Source organism: Canis lupus, chromosome 5 (assembly GCF_048164855.1).
Source record: "Canis lupus baileyi chromosome 5, mCanLup2.hap1, whole genome shotgun sequence".
In the NCBI taxonomy this organism is placed as follows: domain Eukaryota; kingdom Metazoa; phylum Chordata; class Mammalia; order Carnivora; family Canidae; genus Canis; species Canis lupus.
In genome coordinates, this window is record NC_132842.1 from 33,366,289 (window position 1) to 33,378,794 (window position 12,506).

Below are 12,506 nucleotides of genomic sequence, written 5' to 3' on the forward strand. Positions count from 1 at the left end.
AGATGAGTAGATCAACGTTCTCTTAATCGTCCTGCAGAACAGAAGACACTACATGCACTCTACATCTTGCAAAATCATTCACGGCCTTGTTTTGCACTGTCCTGTTATTTGCACACGGACTACTTTCCTCTTGATATTCAAAGTGCATCTCGATCTGACAAAATTCTATAAATTCTTCTGTCCCTGGAAATGTGACATTAAATAGAGAATTATGCCAACTCAATTTTCCTGCCTTTCTGGTTCCTTAGCCCTTTTCTTGTGTCACGGCAGAAAAATCATTTGCTTGCAGTCAGGAAGGTCCTAGATATTACCATGTGGCACAGGGAGGGTTAAGAGACACAATTAACTTTGGAATTCCGAAACGTGATGTAAAAACAAGGTCCTCGTGTTGCTAGTCCTTACATGGGCTCCTCTAATAGAGATTTCAATCCATCCAAAAGATAAGCATTTGACCTAAATATTTTTAAATGATTTCAAATCATTCAACTTGGATTTAAGCTCATTTCATTTTCATGGCTGGCTAAGATTTAAAGAACAAAAAAATAGGAAGAAGAGGAACATTTGCAGCCTGCCTCTCACGCTGATGGTTTACCTATATGAGGTTTGGTGAGAACACCTTTGCAAGTATGTGAAGAGGAGCAGACACCTAGCCAACCACCTGCCTAACGGACATGCTGCCCATGCCTGCCTCTTCTGCAATAACTGCACAGACTAAGATACGAGTCCTTGAAGTTCTTCTTTGGAGAATTCTACAAGCTTCCATTCCCATAAACACAGTCACTGTACTCTGCAACATTGCACTGTGGCCAATTTGTCCCATCTAGCTCCCCGTGACTCTGTATTATGTGTTTCCCGTTGCCACATCTCAGACATCCCTGGTCATGGCCTCATTTGTTGTGCTTGAAATGAGCAAATCAGCATGAACATGACAGATGCAGACCCACCTACTGGAGTGAGGGAGATGGATTCTGGAACATGAAGTGGAAAAGGTCAAGTCTGGAAGAAAAAAAGAAAACGACAGGAAAATTCCAGACAAAAATGATAATTTACAAATAATTGACTTCAAGGGTCCTTGTCTTAATTGGAAGGTGGTGAGAAGGTAAGATTCATACAGAATCAAGGACAAAGCTTTGCTTAACAATACAGGTAGCAAAGTCATGGATATCTGAGACGTACACCCCAAGCCTGAACAGAATTTCAATTTTCCAAGAATCCTGATAAAAATAAGAAAAGGAATCCATTCTTAGAATAGGTGCAGGTATATTTTGGGTTTCTAATATAAAAATCGAAGCCCAAAGATAGAAGGAATATGGAATAATCATGGCTGAGGATAAGGAGTTCATCAAGAAGCAAGATAAGATTGTCAATACGAGAGAACCCAAAGCATGGGCCGGGATCCCTTAGAACACTGCCTCCCTGATGCGGCTGCATATTAGAAATGGTTGTTCAGTTTTTAAAGTGCTGATGCCTGGACCTTGTCCCAGATCAATGAAGCAAAGCATCCTGGGACGTGTCCCAAATATTGACATTTATTAAAAAGAGCCCCAGGTGATACAGTGGTCAGCAGCGGCAGAGGGTTGCTATCACAGCAGGTGTTCTCTGGTCTGAGATGGGAACTGGTCCCATAAAACAGATGCACGAACCGTGGCAGAGCAGTGGAGACTGGTGGTGCCCACTTCGCACAGGGAGCTGGCAGGTGTCACTGAGGTTATAGACGGACGTGGGACACACCTTCACTCGGGACATTTTTATTCATTTGAGAAGAAAAGACCGGTCTGGCTCCTGCTCTCACAGCCACTGCGGTACATGGAGCTCCATAGAGACAGCGCCGGGGCAAGTGAGAGCCAGACGGGCACTGGGCGACTCTGTGCCTCGCTGAGGAAAATAATTAAACATGGGCAAAGGAGATCCTAAGAAGCCGAGAGGCAAAATGTCATCATATGCATTCTTTGTGCAAACTTGCTGAGAGGAGCACAAGAAGCAGCACCCGGAGGCTTCAGTCAACTTCTCAGAGTTTCTTAAGAAGTGCTCAGAAAGGTGCAAGACCATGTCTGCTAAAGAGGAAGGAAAATTTGAAGACACGGCTAAGGTGGACGAGGCCTGTTATGAAAGAAAAATGAAAACTTATGTCCCCCCTAAAGGGGTAGCAAAAAAGAAGTTGAAGGATCCCAATGCACCCAAGAGGCCTCCCTCGGCCTTTTTCTTGTTTTGTTCCGAGTATCGCCCAAAAATCGAAGGAGAGCATCCTGGCCTATCCTTTGGTGATGTTGCAAAGAAACTGGGAGAGATGTGGAGTATAACACTGCTGCAGATGACAAGCGGCCTTATGAAGAGAAGGCTGCTAAGCTGAAGGAAAAATACGAAAAGGATATTGCTGCACACCGAGCTAAAGGAAAGCCTGATGCGGCAAAAAAGGAAGTTGTCAAGGCGGAAAAGAGCAAGGAAAAGAAGGAAGAGGAGAAGACGAGGAAGATGAAGAGGATGAGGAGGAGAAAAGATGAAAAAGATGAAGATGAAGATGAAGATGATGAATAAGTTGGTTCCAGCGCAGTTTTTTTTTTCTTGTCTATAAAGCATTTAACCCCCCTGTGCACAACTCACTCCTTGTAAAGAAAAAAATTGAAATGTAAGGCTGTGTAAGATTTCTTTTTAAACTGTACAGTGTCTTTTTTAGTAAAGTTAACACACTACCGGATATGTCTTTAGATAGCCCTGTCCCAGTGGTATTTTCAATGCCCACTAACCTCGCCTGGTACAGTATGTATGGGGGTTTTAATTTGCCATGGAAATTTAAAGCAGGTTCTTTGGTGCACAGCACAAATTAGTTATATATGGGGATGGTAATTTTCCATCTTCAGTTGTCTCTGATGCAGCTTCTACGAAATAATTGTTGTTCTGTTAACTGAATACCACTCTGTAATTGCAAAAAAAAAAAAAAAAGTTGCAACTGTCTTGTTGACATTCTGAACGTTTCTAAGTAAATACAATTTTTTTATTAGAAAAAAAAAAAGGAAAGATCCAGAAATTTCTTTATCATAGAAGACACCCTCCGAACATCATTTGTCACCTTGAGGGCCTGGTGACAACCATCCAGCTTATGAGCACTACTCCCCCTCGAATTGATCTGTGATAGTGAAACAGTCACGGTTCTGGAGAACCTGCAGAGTGCTGAGCTGGCTCTATGTCTAAGACTATTTGGGGGGGGGGGTCTCAGAAAAGGGGGTATAAAATACATAACATATTATGTATTCTATATGTGTTCCCATTTATTGCTATGCATTTGCTCATGACCTAATTGCCCATACTTGATTTCCAAGAGAAGATTCCTAACATCTGTCCATTTTAATAAATACTCCCTCCCCTGCGATTGATTTTCTGAATAAGTGAAACATCACAGAAACAAATGGGAAAAAAATGTGACCTCTGTGTTTTGTTCAGTTGGATTGATCAGCGACCCCTTCATCCACTTGCTCCCAGGTGACATTCTCTATTCCAGGCTGTCACATCTCATATGTACGCATCGTCTGATCAGGGTTGTTTCCAGATGCTGTGAAGTAGGACTTCAGTTCAGAGGGCCTGGTTTGCATGGCTGTGTGGGATCAGAGGTCCTCAGCAGGGAGATTCAACAGGTCCAGACCACCCTCCCCACTACCCTACAGATTACTCCCCTCTCTGCGTGGCCGACCTCAAATAGACCCTGGCAAGCAAAAACATTTTATCATGTTTAAATATCATTTTACCAACAAAGAAGCTATAACTTGTAAAATCCAAATACATATTTTGAGTTTCTACCTCTATTTGACACTTTTTTAAGACTTACGTCCTTGCTTAAACAATCCTACTGGACACTGATGCTCAGTGTATTAAATGCTTTTGGCGTTTTCCAGCAAAGGTTATGTCCAAACAAAATGAACACATTTTGAGAAGAATAAATAATAATATTCCATGGAGTTTATATAAACTCATTTTAATAAGTCATAATATCTTTGAGCGAACGTGATGTTTTCGGATGCATTTACAAATGTCTGTGCTCCGTGGATCCCCGTGTTGATATCAGACACTGATCATGAATGCACTCGCACAGCTCACACACATACCCATACTCACACACTTGTGCACACACATACCCATGACATCTGACCCAGCTGTGTCATCACACTCTCACACAGAAACCTGAAGTTTGTGATACATACCTGCGTTGAAATTTCCAGAGAAATAATTTCTATCTCATGAAGTTTTTTTTTACTTTTGATTTTATACTGTTCCATGTTATCATCAATTATATCAAGAGTTAGAGAGTATTCCCAATGATTTTATTCACCTTAATTTAACCAATAAATATTTTTTTCTGAGTCAGTTTCAAATTTGTAGTTATTCCAATATCCAGCTGCAGGATTACTGAATTAGATGGGCTGTGGAGACATGAACAAAGCAAATTTGCCAATGAAACATCCAATATGAGTAAAGTTTCTTTCACAGTTTCTATAGACTACTTAGGAGATTTGATGTCACAATTCAGGAAAGAAAGTTAGCCTTATAAACTTTTAATTCCATATCTTCTTGTATTTTTAAAATATATAAGTTATTGTTTAATATTTACTCATGATATTGCCCCTTCCCTTTATAATGTACTATACTATAATGATAATGTACTATCACATTATATCATTAAAAAGGAATACACCAGCCTTGTCGCTTCATAGCTTAAGATACTAATTCAAAAATATCCATGTCTTAAGTTTTTATATCATATGTATAGAAAAAGATAGATATATTCTTTTGAGGAAAAGATTAGCCTAAATATATTGGGGATATCCATTACAGATACTCCTGAAAGAATTAAGAATAGAGCCCAACAGAAGCAGAATCTTGAGAAGCCACTCGTTCTTTCCTTCCTCACCTGGCGAATACTTTGCATATTCTCCTGTGGTTTGCATTTATCATGATTCTTTAGGATACAAAAATATAGATACGGTCTCTTGACACATAAGGATTTCCAGTTGCTGCTGAACAAATATGCTTTGGGATGAAGAGGATTAATTAGGTTTATTCAAATACCGTCATCAGAAAGAAAGTATCCCTAGGAAGAATAGGGCATTTCAAGGTCATTCTCTGATGCTCAGATTGCTAACTACTGTGAAGTCCTTGAATGGTGGGGATCAGAATTGGAATCTCTGCTAGATGAGAGCAGCACTCTTAATTTTAAGCAATAAAGTGCTGAAATAATATCTTTACATGATTGAACTAGCATTTGGAAACTAGAAATCCAATAGAAGTATTGAGAGGACTTTATAAACTCTTATCCCTAAGTGTGCATTCTGTTATCTACATGTAAGGTGAAAATAAATGTCTTCTTTCTATTAAAATATCATAAGTCTGGGTGACCTAAGAATTATACAAATATATCACTAGACTTTTACAAAAATGCCCAAATAATATTGAAGATTGATATACACATTTATTGAACACAGATTTTGTATGGGTGTATTAGCAGTTGATGTAATTCATATACATGATGCAATATATATGTATATATATATATGAGCTGTAATTCTTTTTTTTTTGCTAAATTTTTACAATTCACCTAATCCAGAAATATGGCATACTAAATTTATTTGAATTCTTTCTATTGCATAGTATCTGGGCATCACATCCTATATTTAAAAAAGATAATATACACTTAATATTTTCTTGTTTTTCTTCATGGTTTCCTGATTAACACTTACTTTGTTTTTCTTATTTTTTTATTTTTTTAGGTTTCATTTATTTATTCATGAGACACACACACACAAACACAGAGAGAGAGAGAGAGAGAGAGAGAGAGGCAGAGACACAGGCAGAGGGAGAAGCAGGCTCCATGCAGGGAGCCTGACATGGGACTCGATCCTGGGTCTCCAGGACCATGCCCTGGGCTGAAGGTGGTGCTAAACTGCTGAGCCACTGGGGCTGCCCCAACACTTACTTTAAAGTCTTTCCTTGCTAACTTTATGATGTCTATCATTTTGAGTCTGTTTTTAGTGTTTTGTGTTTTAGCCTTACTTGGGGTTGTATTTTCCTGCTAACAGTTTCCTTGTGATTATTTATGATATGCCAGATATTTATATGATTTTTTATATCTTTAAATTCAATATAACCTCAAAATCTAATTAAACATTTTGATAAAGCTTATATACATTTATAAACTTAAATTTATATCAAAGTATAAAATGACGCATATTGAACCAAATTTGGAAAAGTAAAGATAATCATAAGGTTGCAATTAATTAATGTAAATGGGATGGTTTTTTTTCAAAGGAAATGTGATTTGCCAAAGCTGATCCCGGAAGACATAGCAACCCAGAACAGAATAATTAATACAGAAGAAAAAGCAATTTTTATTTTCTAGCATTATCCCTAAAAGTGTTCCCAACCCATATTGATCAGAAACGTCTCAGTCCTTCTACATGCTTTCTGAAAGCACTCTAGTACAGAGTCAAATGGGAGAATTTCCTATTTCTTTTTGTGACTGAGGAAAATATCTGATCTTAAAACGAAAATACTCTAAATGGCAAAAGGAAGGATGCCTGGTTGGCTCAGTGGTTGAGCATCTGCCTTTGGCTCAGGGAATGATCCTGGGGGTCTGGGATCGAGTCCCACATTGGGCTCCCTGTGAGGAGCCTGCTTCTCCCTCTGCCTGTGTCTCTGCCTCTCTCTCTGTGTCTCTCGTGAATAAATAAATAAAATCTTAAAAAAAATAAATGGCAAAAGGAAACCATAAACCAATTACTTGGGTGTACATCAATGCAAAATTTTAAGATATAGAATAGAGCAGCATAATAAAAAAATATAAAGCCAAACTGAGGTTTACTCTATAAATGAAAGAATGGGTTAAAACTTAAAAATCTGTATCCTAATTTAACCTATCAAATCAAGTCATATACCTTCTCATGATGCAGAAAGAATAGTTAATTCTTATTCTTAATTTTGACTCAATCTGCATAAATGCCTCTACTTCTGGCATCAAGTTTAACGAAGAAAACTTCATCCAAATCATCCCCATTTAATTAGTGATACAAGGATGTTGACAATGACGACAGTTTTCCTCCTTCCTCCACTCTATAATGATGTGTGGGATCAAGCTAAAAATATGAGTTACAACAACTAGAAAACAGAGAGCAAAATGATGTGGTTTTTGTAAGTGATTGCACATCTGGAAAACTCAAAAATCATTTAAAAATTATTGTAAACAATAAGAAAATTGCTGAAAATATGACACCCATATATGCAAACAAGGTAACTATAATATGAGCTTCATATCTAATACCAAAATAAACCCCAGAAACAACAAACGTAGCACATCTAGGGATAAAGTGTGAGAAACAAGTGTGATCTGTGTACAAAGAAACAGAAAATACTTCTGGGATCCCAAAGGAAGACTTATAAGTGGAATCGCAACTACGTGTTCTAATAGGAAAATTCAAAATCATCAAGTTATCAACTCTTCCTAAATACTTTAAAAATATTTAAGGTGTTGGGATCCCTGAGTGGCGCAGCAGTTTGGCGCCTGCCTTTGGCCCAGGGCGCGATCCTGGAGACCCGGGATCGAATCCCACGTCGGGCTCCCGGTGCATGGAGCCTGCTTCTCCCTCTGCCTGTGTCTCTGCCTCTCTCTCTCTCTCTCTCTCTCTGTGACTATCATAAATAAAAATTAAAAAAATATATATTTAAGGTGTTTACTTAAGACTGAAAAAAATGATTCTAACACTTATATGTAAAAAAAAAGAACGAACACATATAGAAATATAATTTCAAAACGGAATAATTAGAAAAAGATAGTCCTGCCGCAGCATAAAACATATGCTGAAATAGGTAATAATCACTGTGTGATTTTATCTCTTTGTTAGATGGACGGGTCAATGAAATAGAACAGAATTCTCAGTAATAAACTCAAATAATACTGGGATTTGACTGTAAGGAAAGTGCCATTTCTAATGAGCAGGGAAATAGAGATTTTTCAAGAAATATTGTTGGAGTTACTAAATAAGTATCCCTTAATACAGCAAATATAAACCCCCATGTTATTAGTTTGCTCATGTTGCCATAACAAAATACCACCATGCAAGAGGCTGGGAGCCCATGGTTCAGGTGGGCAGGGCAGGTCCTGAGACCTCTCTCCTGGGCGTGCAGATGCCGTCTCTTCCCGTGTCCTCACAGGGTCTGCCTTGTGTGTGTTTCAAGGTCCTAACCTCCTCTTCCTAAAACGCTGCTGGCTAGATTGGACGAGAGCCCACCCTAGGGACTCATTTAACGTAATCACCTTGTTAAAGATGCTGTCTCCAAAACCAGTCCTGGAGGGAGCCAACAGATTTTGAGGGAACATTTTTCAACCCACAACACTAAATTTCTTAACTAGTATCAGAATAAATTCCAGAAGGGTCAGAGAGTCAAAGTCTTAATCATTGAAAAAGAACCCATCAAATTCTTGAAGAAACAAATGAATTTCTATGTCTACATACAACTATGATCTTGGGGTTTCAAAGCATGAATGAAAACCCTGAGGAGATGAGAAACACTGATTAATTTGATCCCACAAAACATATAAGCAACATTTACTTGGGAAGAAGAAAAGAAATAAAGTACAAAAGACAAAGAGAAAATTTGGAAAATATTTGTTGTTCATCGCATGTACAAAATATGGATTTTTCTTTAAGATTATTAAGTGCCTTGTGTAATGTGAAAGAGATTAATGATGCTCTAGTTACAGGGGTCAGAGGTATGATATGAAGACAGTTCATGGAAAAAGAAAACATAACTTGGACACAATACCTCCTCTGCCTTTCACAGACTAGAAATGCCCATGAAGGTGTTCTTACCACTGTGTCTGGCAAACCGTGTCGAGTAAACTGTGAGGAAACAGGCTCTGTGACCTTGTCACTGATGGCACTTGGGGTTGTGTTGGCATGGGCCAAGGGCCAGACGGTACACGTGTCAGCCCTGGCTTCGTGAGCCTGGAGCCTGCACAGGCGGTCCTCCACTAGGAGGGGCCTTGGCCTGGTTTAACGCTCGACTGTTGCTGTCTTGAGAGTCCTAATAATTCTTGAACAAGGTGCTGTGGATTTTCATTTTGTAGTGAGCACTGCAAATCATGTAGTCAGTGTTTTTGATTTGGGTTTGTAGACTATATGTGGCCTCAATCGCATACACACGCACATTTCTGGGTACCATTTAAAAAAGATAAAATCCATTCTTAGCCTTTAGGTCACACAAAAAAAGAAAAAAAAATGGATAGAAAGCTGGATGCCGGATTTGGGTCATGGACGTAGATTACTGACCCAGCTGTACAACTTGAATGGTATGAAGGTGATTTGGTACAACCTAAGGAAATTCCTCTTTCAGACACATTTAACAAGAGTGATAGAAAATATTCTAGAGGTTATTCAGCAAAGTATCGATTGCCATGGACACGACAGAGAAGAATCCCTAAAAGACTAGATTTTCCAAACACATCATGGTGGCCATACAATGAAATACTCTACGACTGTCTAAGGGATGACAGTCTTCCCGTGAAGATGTGCACAGATCTGTACTATATTGTTCTGATGAGAATAAGGTTCAGAAGTGTGTGAGCCATGCCTACACCTAAGGACAGATACCCAAAAGCGGCCACTGGGGAAGAATGTCGGGGTACACAGGACACCAGGAGGTTGAATGGACCACACATTCTTAATTTTTCTCATGTGAATGCTCTGATTTAATCCAAATAAATAAGAATCCCTTACTCTTCTTGGGGATATCACTATACGGGCAAATGCCGTTTCACTGAGGATGACATGTTGTCCTGTTCCTGTCATGACTTCAGGGCTGGGGATGACCCCAACCTGTGATCAATCGTGTGTGCGTTGGCCATCTGGTCTTTTCCTCTCTCTCAGGTGACCACCTAGTATTCTGTTCCGCCTCAGCTCGTGTACTTCATGTTTTGGTAACAAACATATTTGCTGCAAATATTTCTCATTGTCTCTCCCATAGCATTCAACTCATTTTTCATATTAAGTATGAAACAAAACATTTAAAGAATTTGAGAATTTAACATACAACACCTATGTATTAAATGGTCTATTGTTTAATAGTTTGGATCTGAAATATATTTTGTTTATGTCATGAATTGTCAGTCGCTGTATTAAAATTGCAAAAGCCGTACTTCAGGCTACTAATATTGACAGTGCTATTTGTTTGTCCTGTGTAGGTTTTGACGGAGCAAACTGATACGAATTCTCATGGGATTACTCATTTGCTGTGATTCTTCTGTCTTGTTTTTATTTTATTTTTAATTTTTTTCTCTGTCTTGTTTTTAATATCTTGTGGCAAAAGCTCTTTTCCAAGTAGGTGGGTTATGCTCCCTGAATAGTTAGTGCAGAAGAAAATGGAGCAAATAAACTACATCTTTGCTTAAAATTAAGAAGATACGGGCACCAAGGTGGCCCCATTGGATAATCATCTAACTTGATTGCAGCTTAGTCATAATCTTGGGTCATGAGATCAAGCCCCATGTCCAGCTCCAAGCTCAGTGGAGAGTCTGCTTGGGAATCTTTCTCTCTCTCTCTCTCTCTCTCTCTCTCTCTCTCTCCTCTCTAATATATAAAGAAATCTTTAAAAAAATAAATCAAGCAACAAGATAAGGTCTACAAAGTATTCTATGTAGTAAAATGGATCATACAGACTCTATATCCAGGTAACTCGCAGTATATAGCAGTAAGCATTAGCCTATTTACTACATACTTGGGGGAGATATAATTAGTAGGAGGCACAAGATATCACCTCAAAGTGCCAGATGATCAATTCCTAAAACAGTATATTCTGTTCATATCCTTATCATTATCATATCGTTGATGAACTGGTTGTTCTTTCAAATGATATCACTCATGTACATAATGTCTCTGAAGTCAGGGATCACCTTAGTATGGAATGACCAAATCTGGGGGAAAGCTATAAGAAAATAATGATGCATGACACAAATTTGAAGAAGGAAACTTAAAATTATCTTCTTAATTTTTACAGCTGAATGACCGTGGGCTATTTCCTCAATTTTCTCACTCAACCCAACTCATATTAGGGTATTTAAATTTTAGATCAACTTTTTTTTTTTTGGCTGTAAAATACTGTGATTCTCATAAAGATTTTATCTTCATTATCGTCATCATCATCAATACGTCATTACTACTATCATTATATATTATTATTATTCCTGAAAAGAAAGAGAGTGTCTAAACCAAAACCAAATAAAATCATACTTCCTGCCATCCTACATTCAAATCCTCTGTCTTGGATGGATATCTAAAATAATAAATAGCTATTATGCATTTTTTCAATCCAGTGGGAAATGATCCTCCTCTCTGGGTATGATTCCTCAACACAGCATCGCTAATGTCAGCCTCAGGGATGAAATAATTCTTCTCCTTTTATGCTAAATCCCTTCATGTAAGAGCTCTATGATAGTGGGTACAGGTGGTCTCTGGGCTTAAATGTGTGTGTCTGTGTGGAGAGGGAAAGACAGAATGAATACTGATGTAACTCTTCATTCAAATAAGGAGCCCTAAGCTGTGTCCAGTGTTTTTTATTTACATCTGTAAGTTGACTGAGCTTTAGTTAAGGAGAGCTGGGAGGAGAAAGTATGAGGATGGAAAAAACATAAGCACATCTTGTGATTACAGAGCAAAGTCATTTAGGATGGATGTGATGGAGAAAGAAACAAGAAAGTAATTTTATCAGAATATACTCGAGGACAGGGGTACAACATAATGAATAGGAAAAACACATACGGGGCGCCCGGGTGGCTCTATCAGTAGAACATGTGACTCTTGATCTCAGGCTTGTAAATTCAAGCCCCATGTTGGGTGCAGGGATCACTTAAAAATAAAATCTTAAAAAAAAGAAACCACATATACACAAATATTTACATAAAACACATTGTGCGACAATTTTAGTGACCTTTTAATGTAGGGCACCTAACAGATTATAAGACAGTACATATTTTCTGCAGGTGCGTTGAACTGACTTAGTTTCTTAGAAGGTGATAAACGTCATACATCTGTGTTCGTCCAGTTGGATCTCTCTCTGACACCACAGAAATTTTGCAATTTTGCATTTTGAACGAGTTGAGGGGTCGAAGCTTGACATGCCAGACTTGAATCACATTTTTGCCAGGTCTGATCTAGGTCAAATCTCTTAGGGGGCATGTTGTTCTTGAGCCAATGAGACGCTTCAGCAGCTCAAATGACGAGCAAGAGACAAGCGGCCCCGGGGACAGATGCCATGGCCCAGAGATGTGTCAGAAAACACAGGGGTGGTAAAGCACAGAGACTGACTCCTAACAGTGAAACTCAGGGCACACGGACAGAGACTTTAAATCTACCCAAAGAAATAAAGTCAACAGCCAAACGGGAAATTTGCATTCAACCCTCAGTGCATTCATTTCTCTCTGTCTCAACAAATTTACATGCAGAGAAAAAGCATAATTTGAGAATGGATGC

At 38.6% G+C, this 12,506-nt stretch overlaps 1 pseudogene; it reads left to right on the top strand.

Annotated features, from left to right (window-relative positions):
- The first annotated feature begins 1,776 nt into the window (after positions 1-1,776).
- LOC140632933 (high mobility group protein B1 pseudogene) lies at positions 1,777-2,712 on the top strand (annotated as a pseudogene).
- Positions 2,713-12,506: the final 9,794 nt, after the last annotated feature.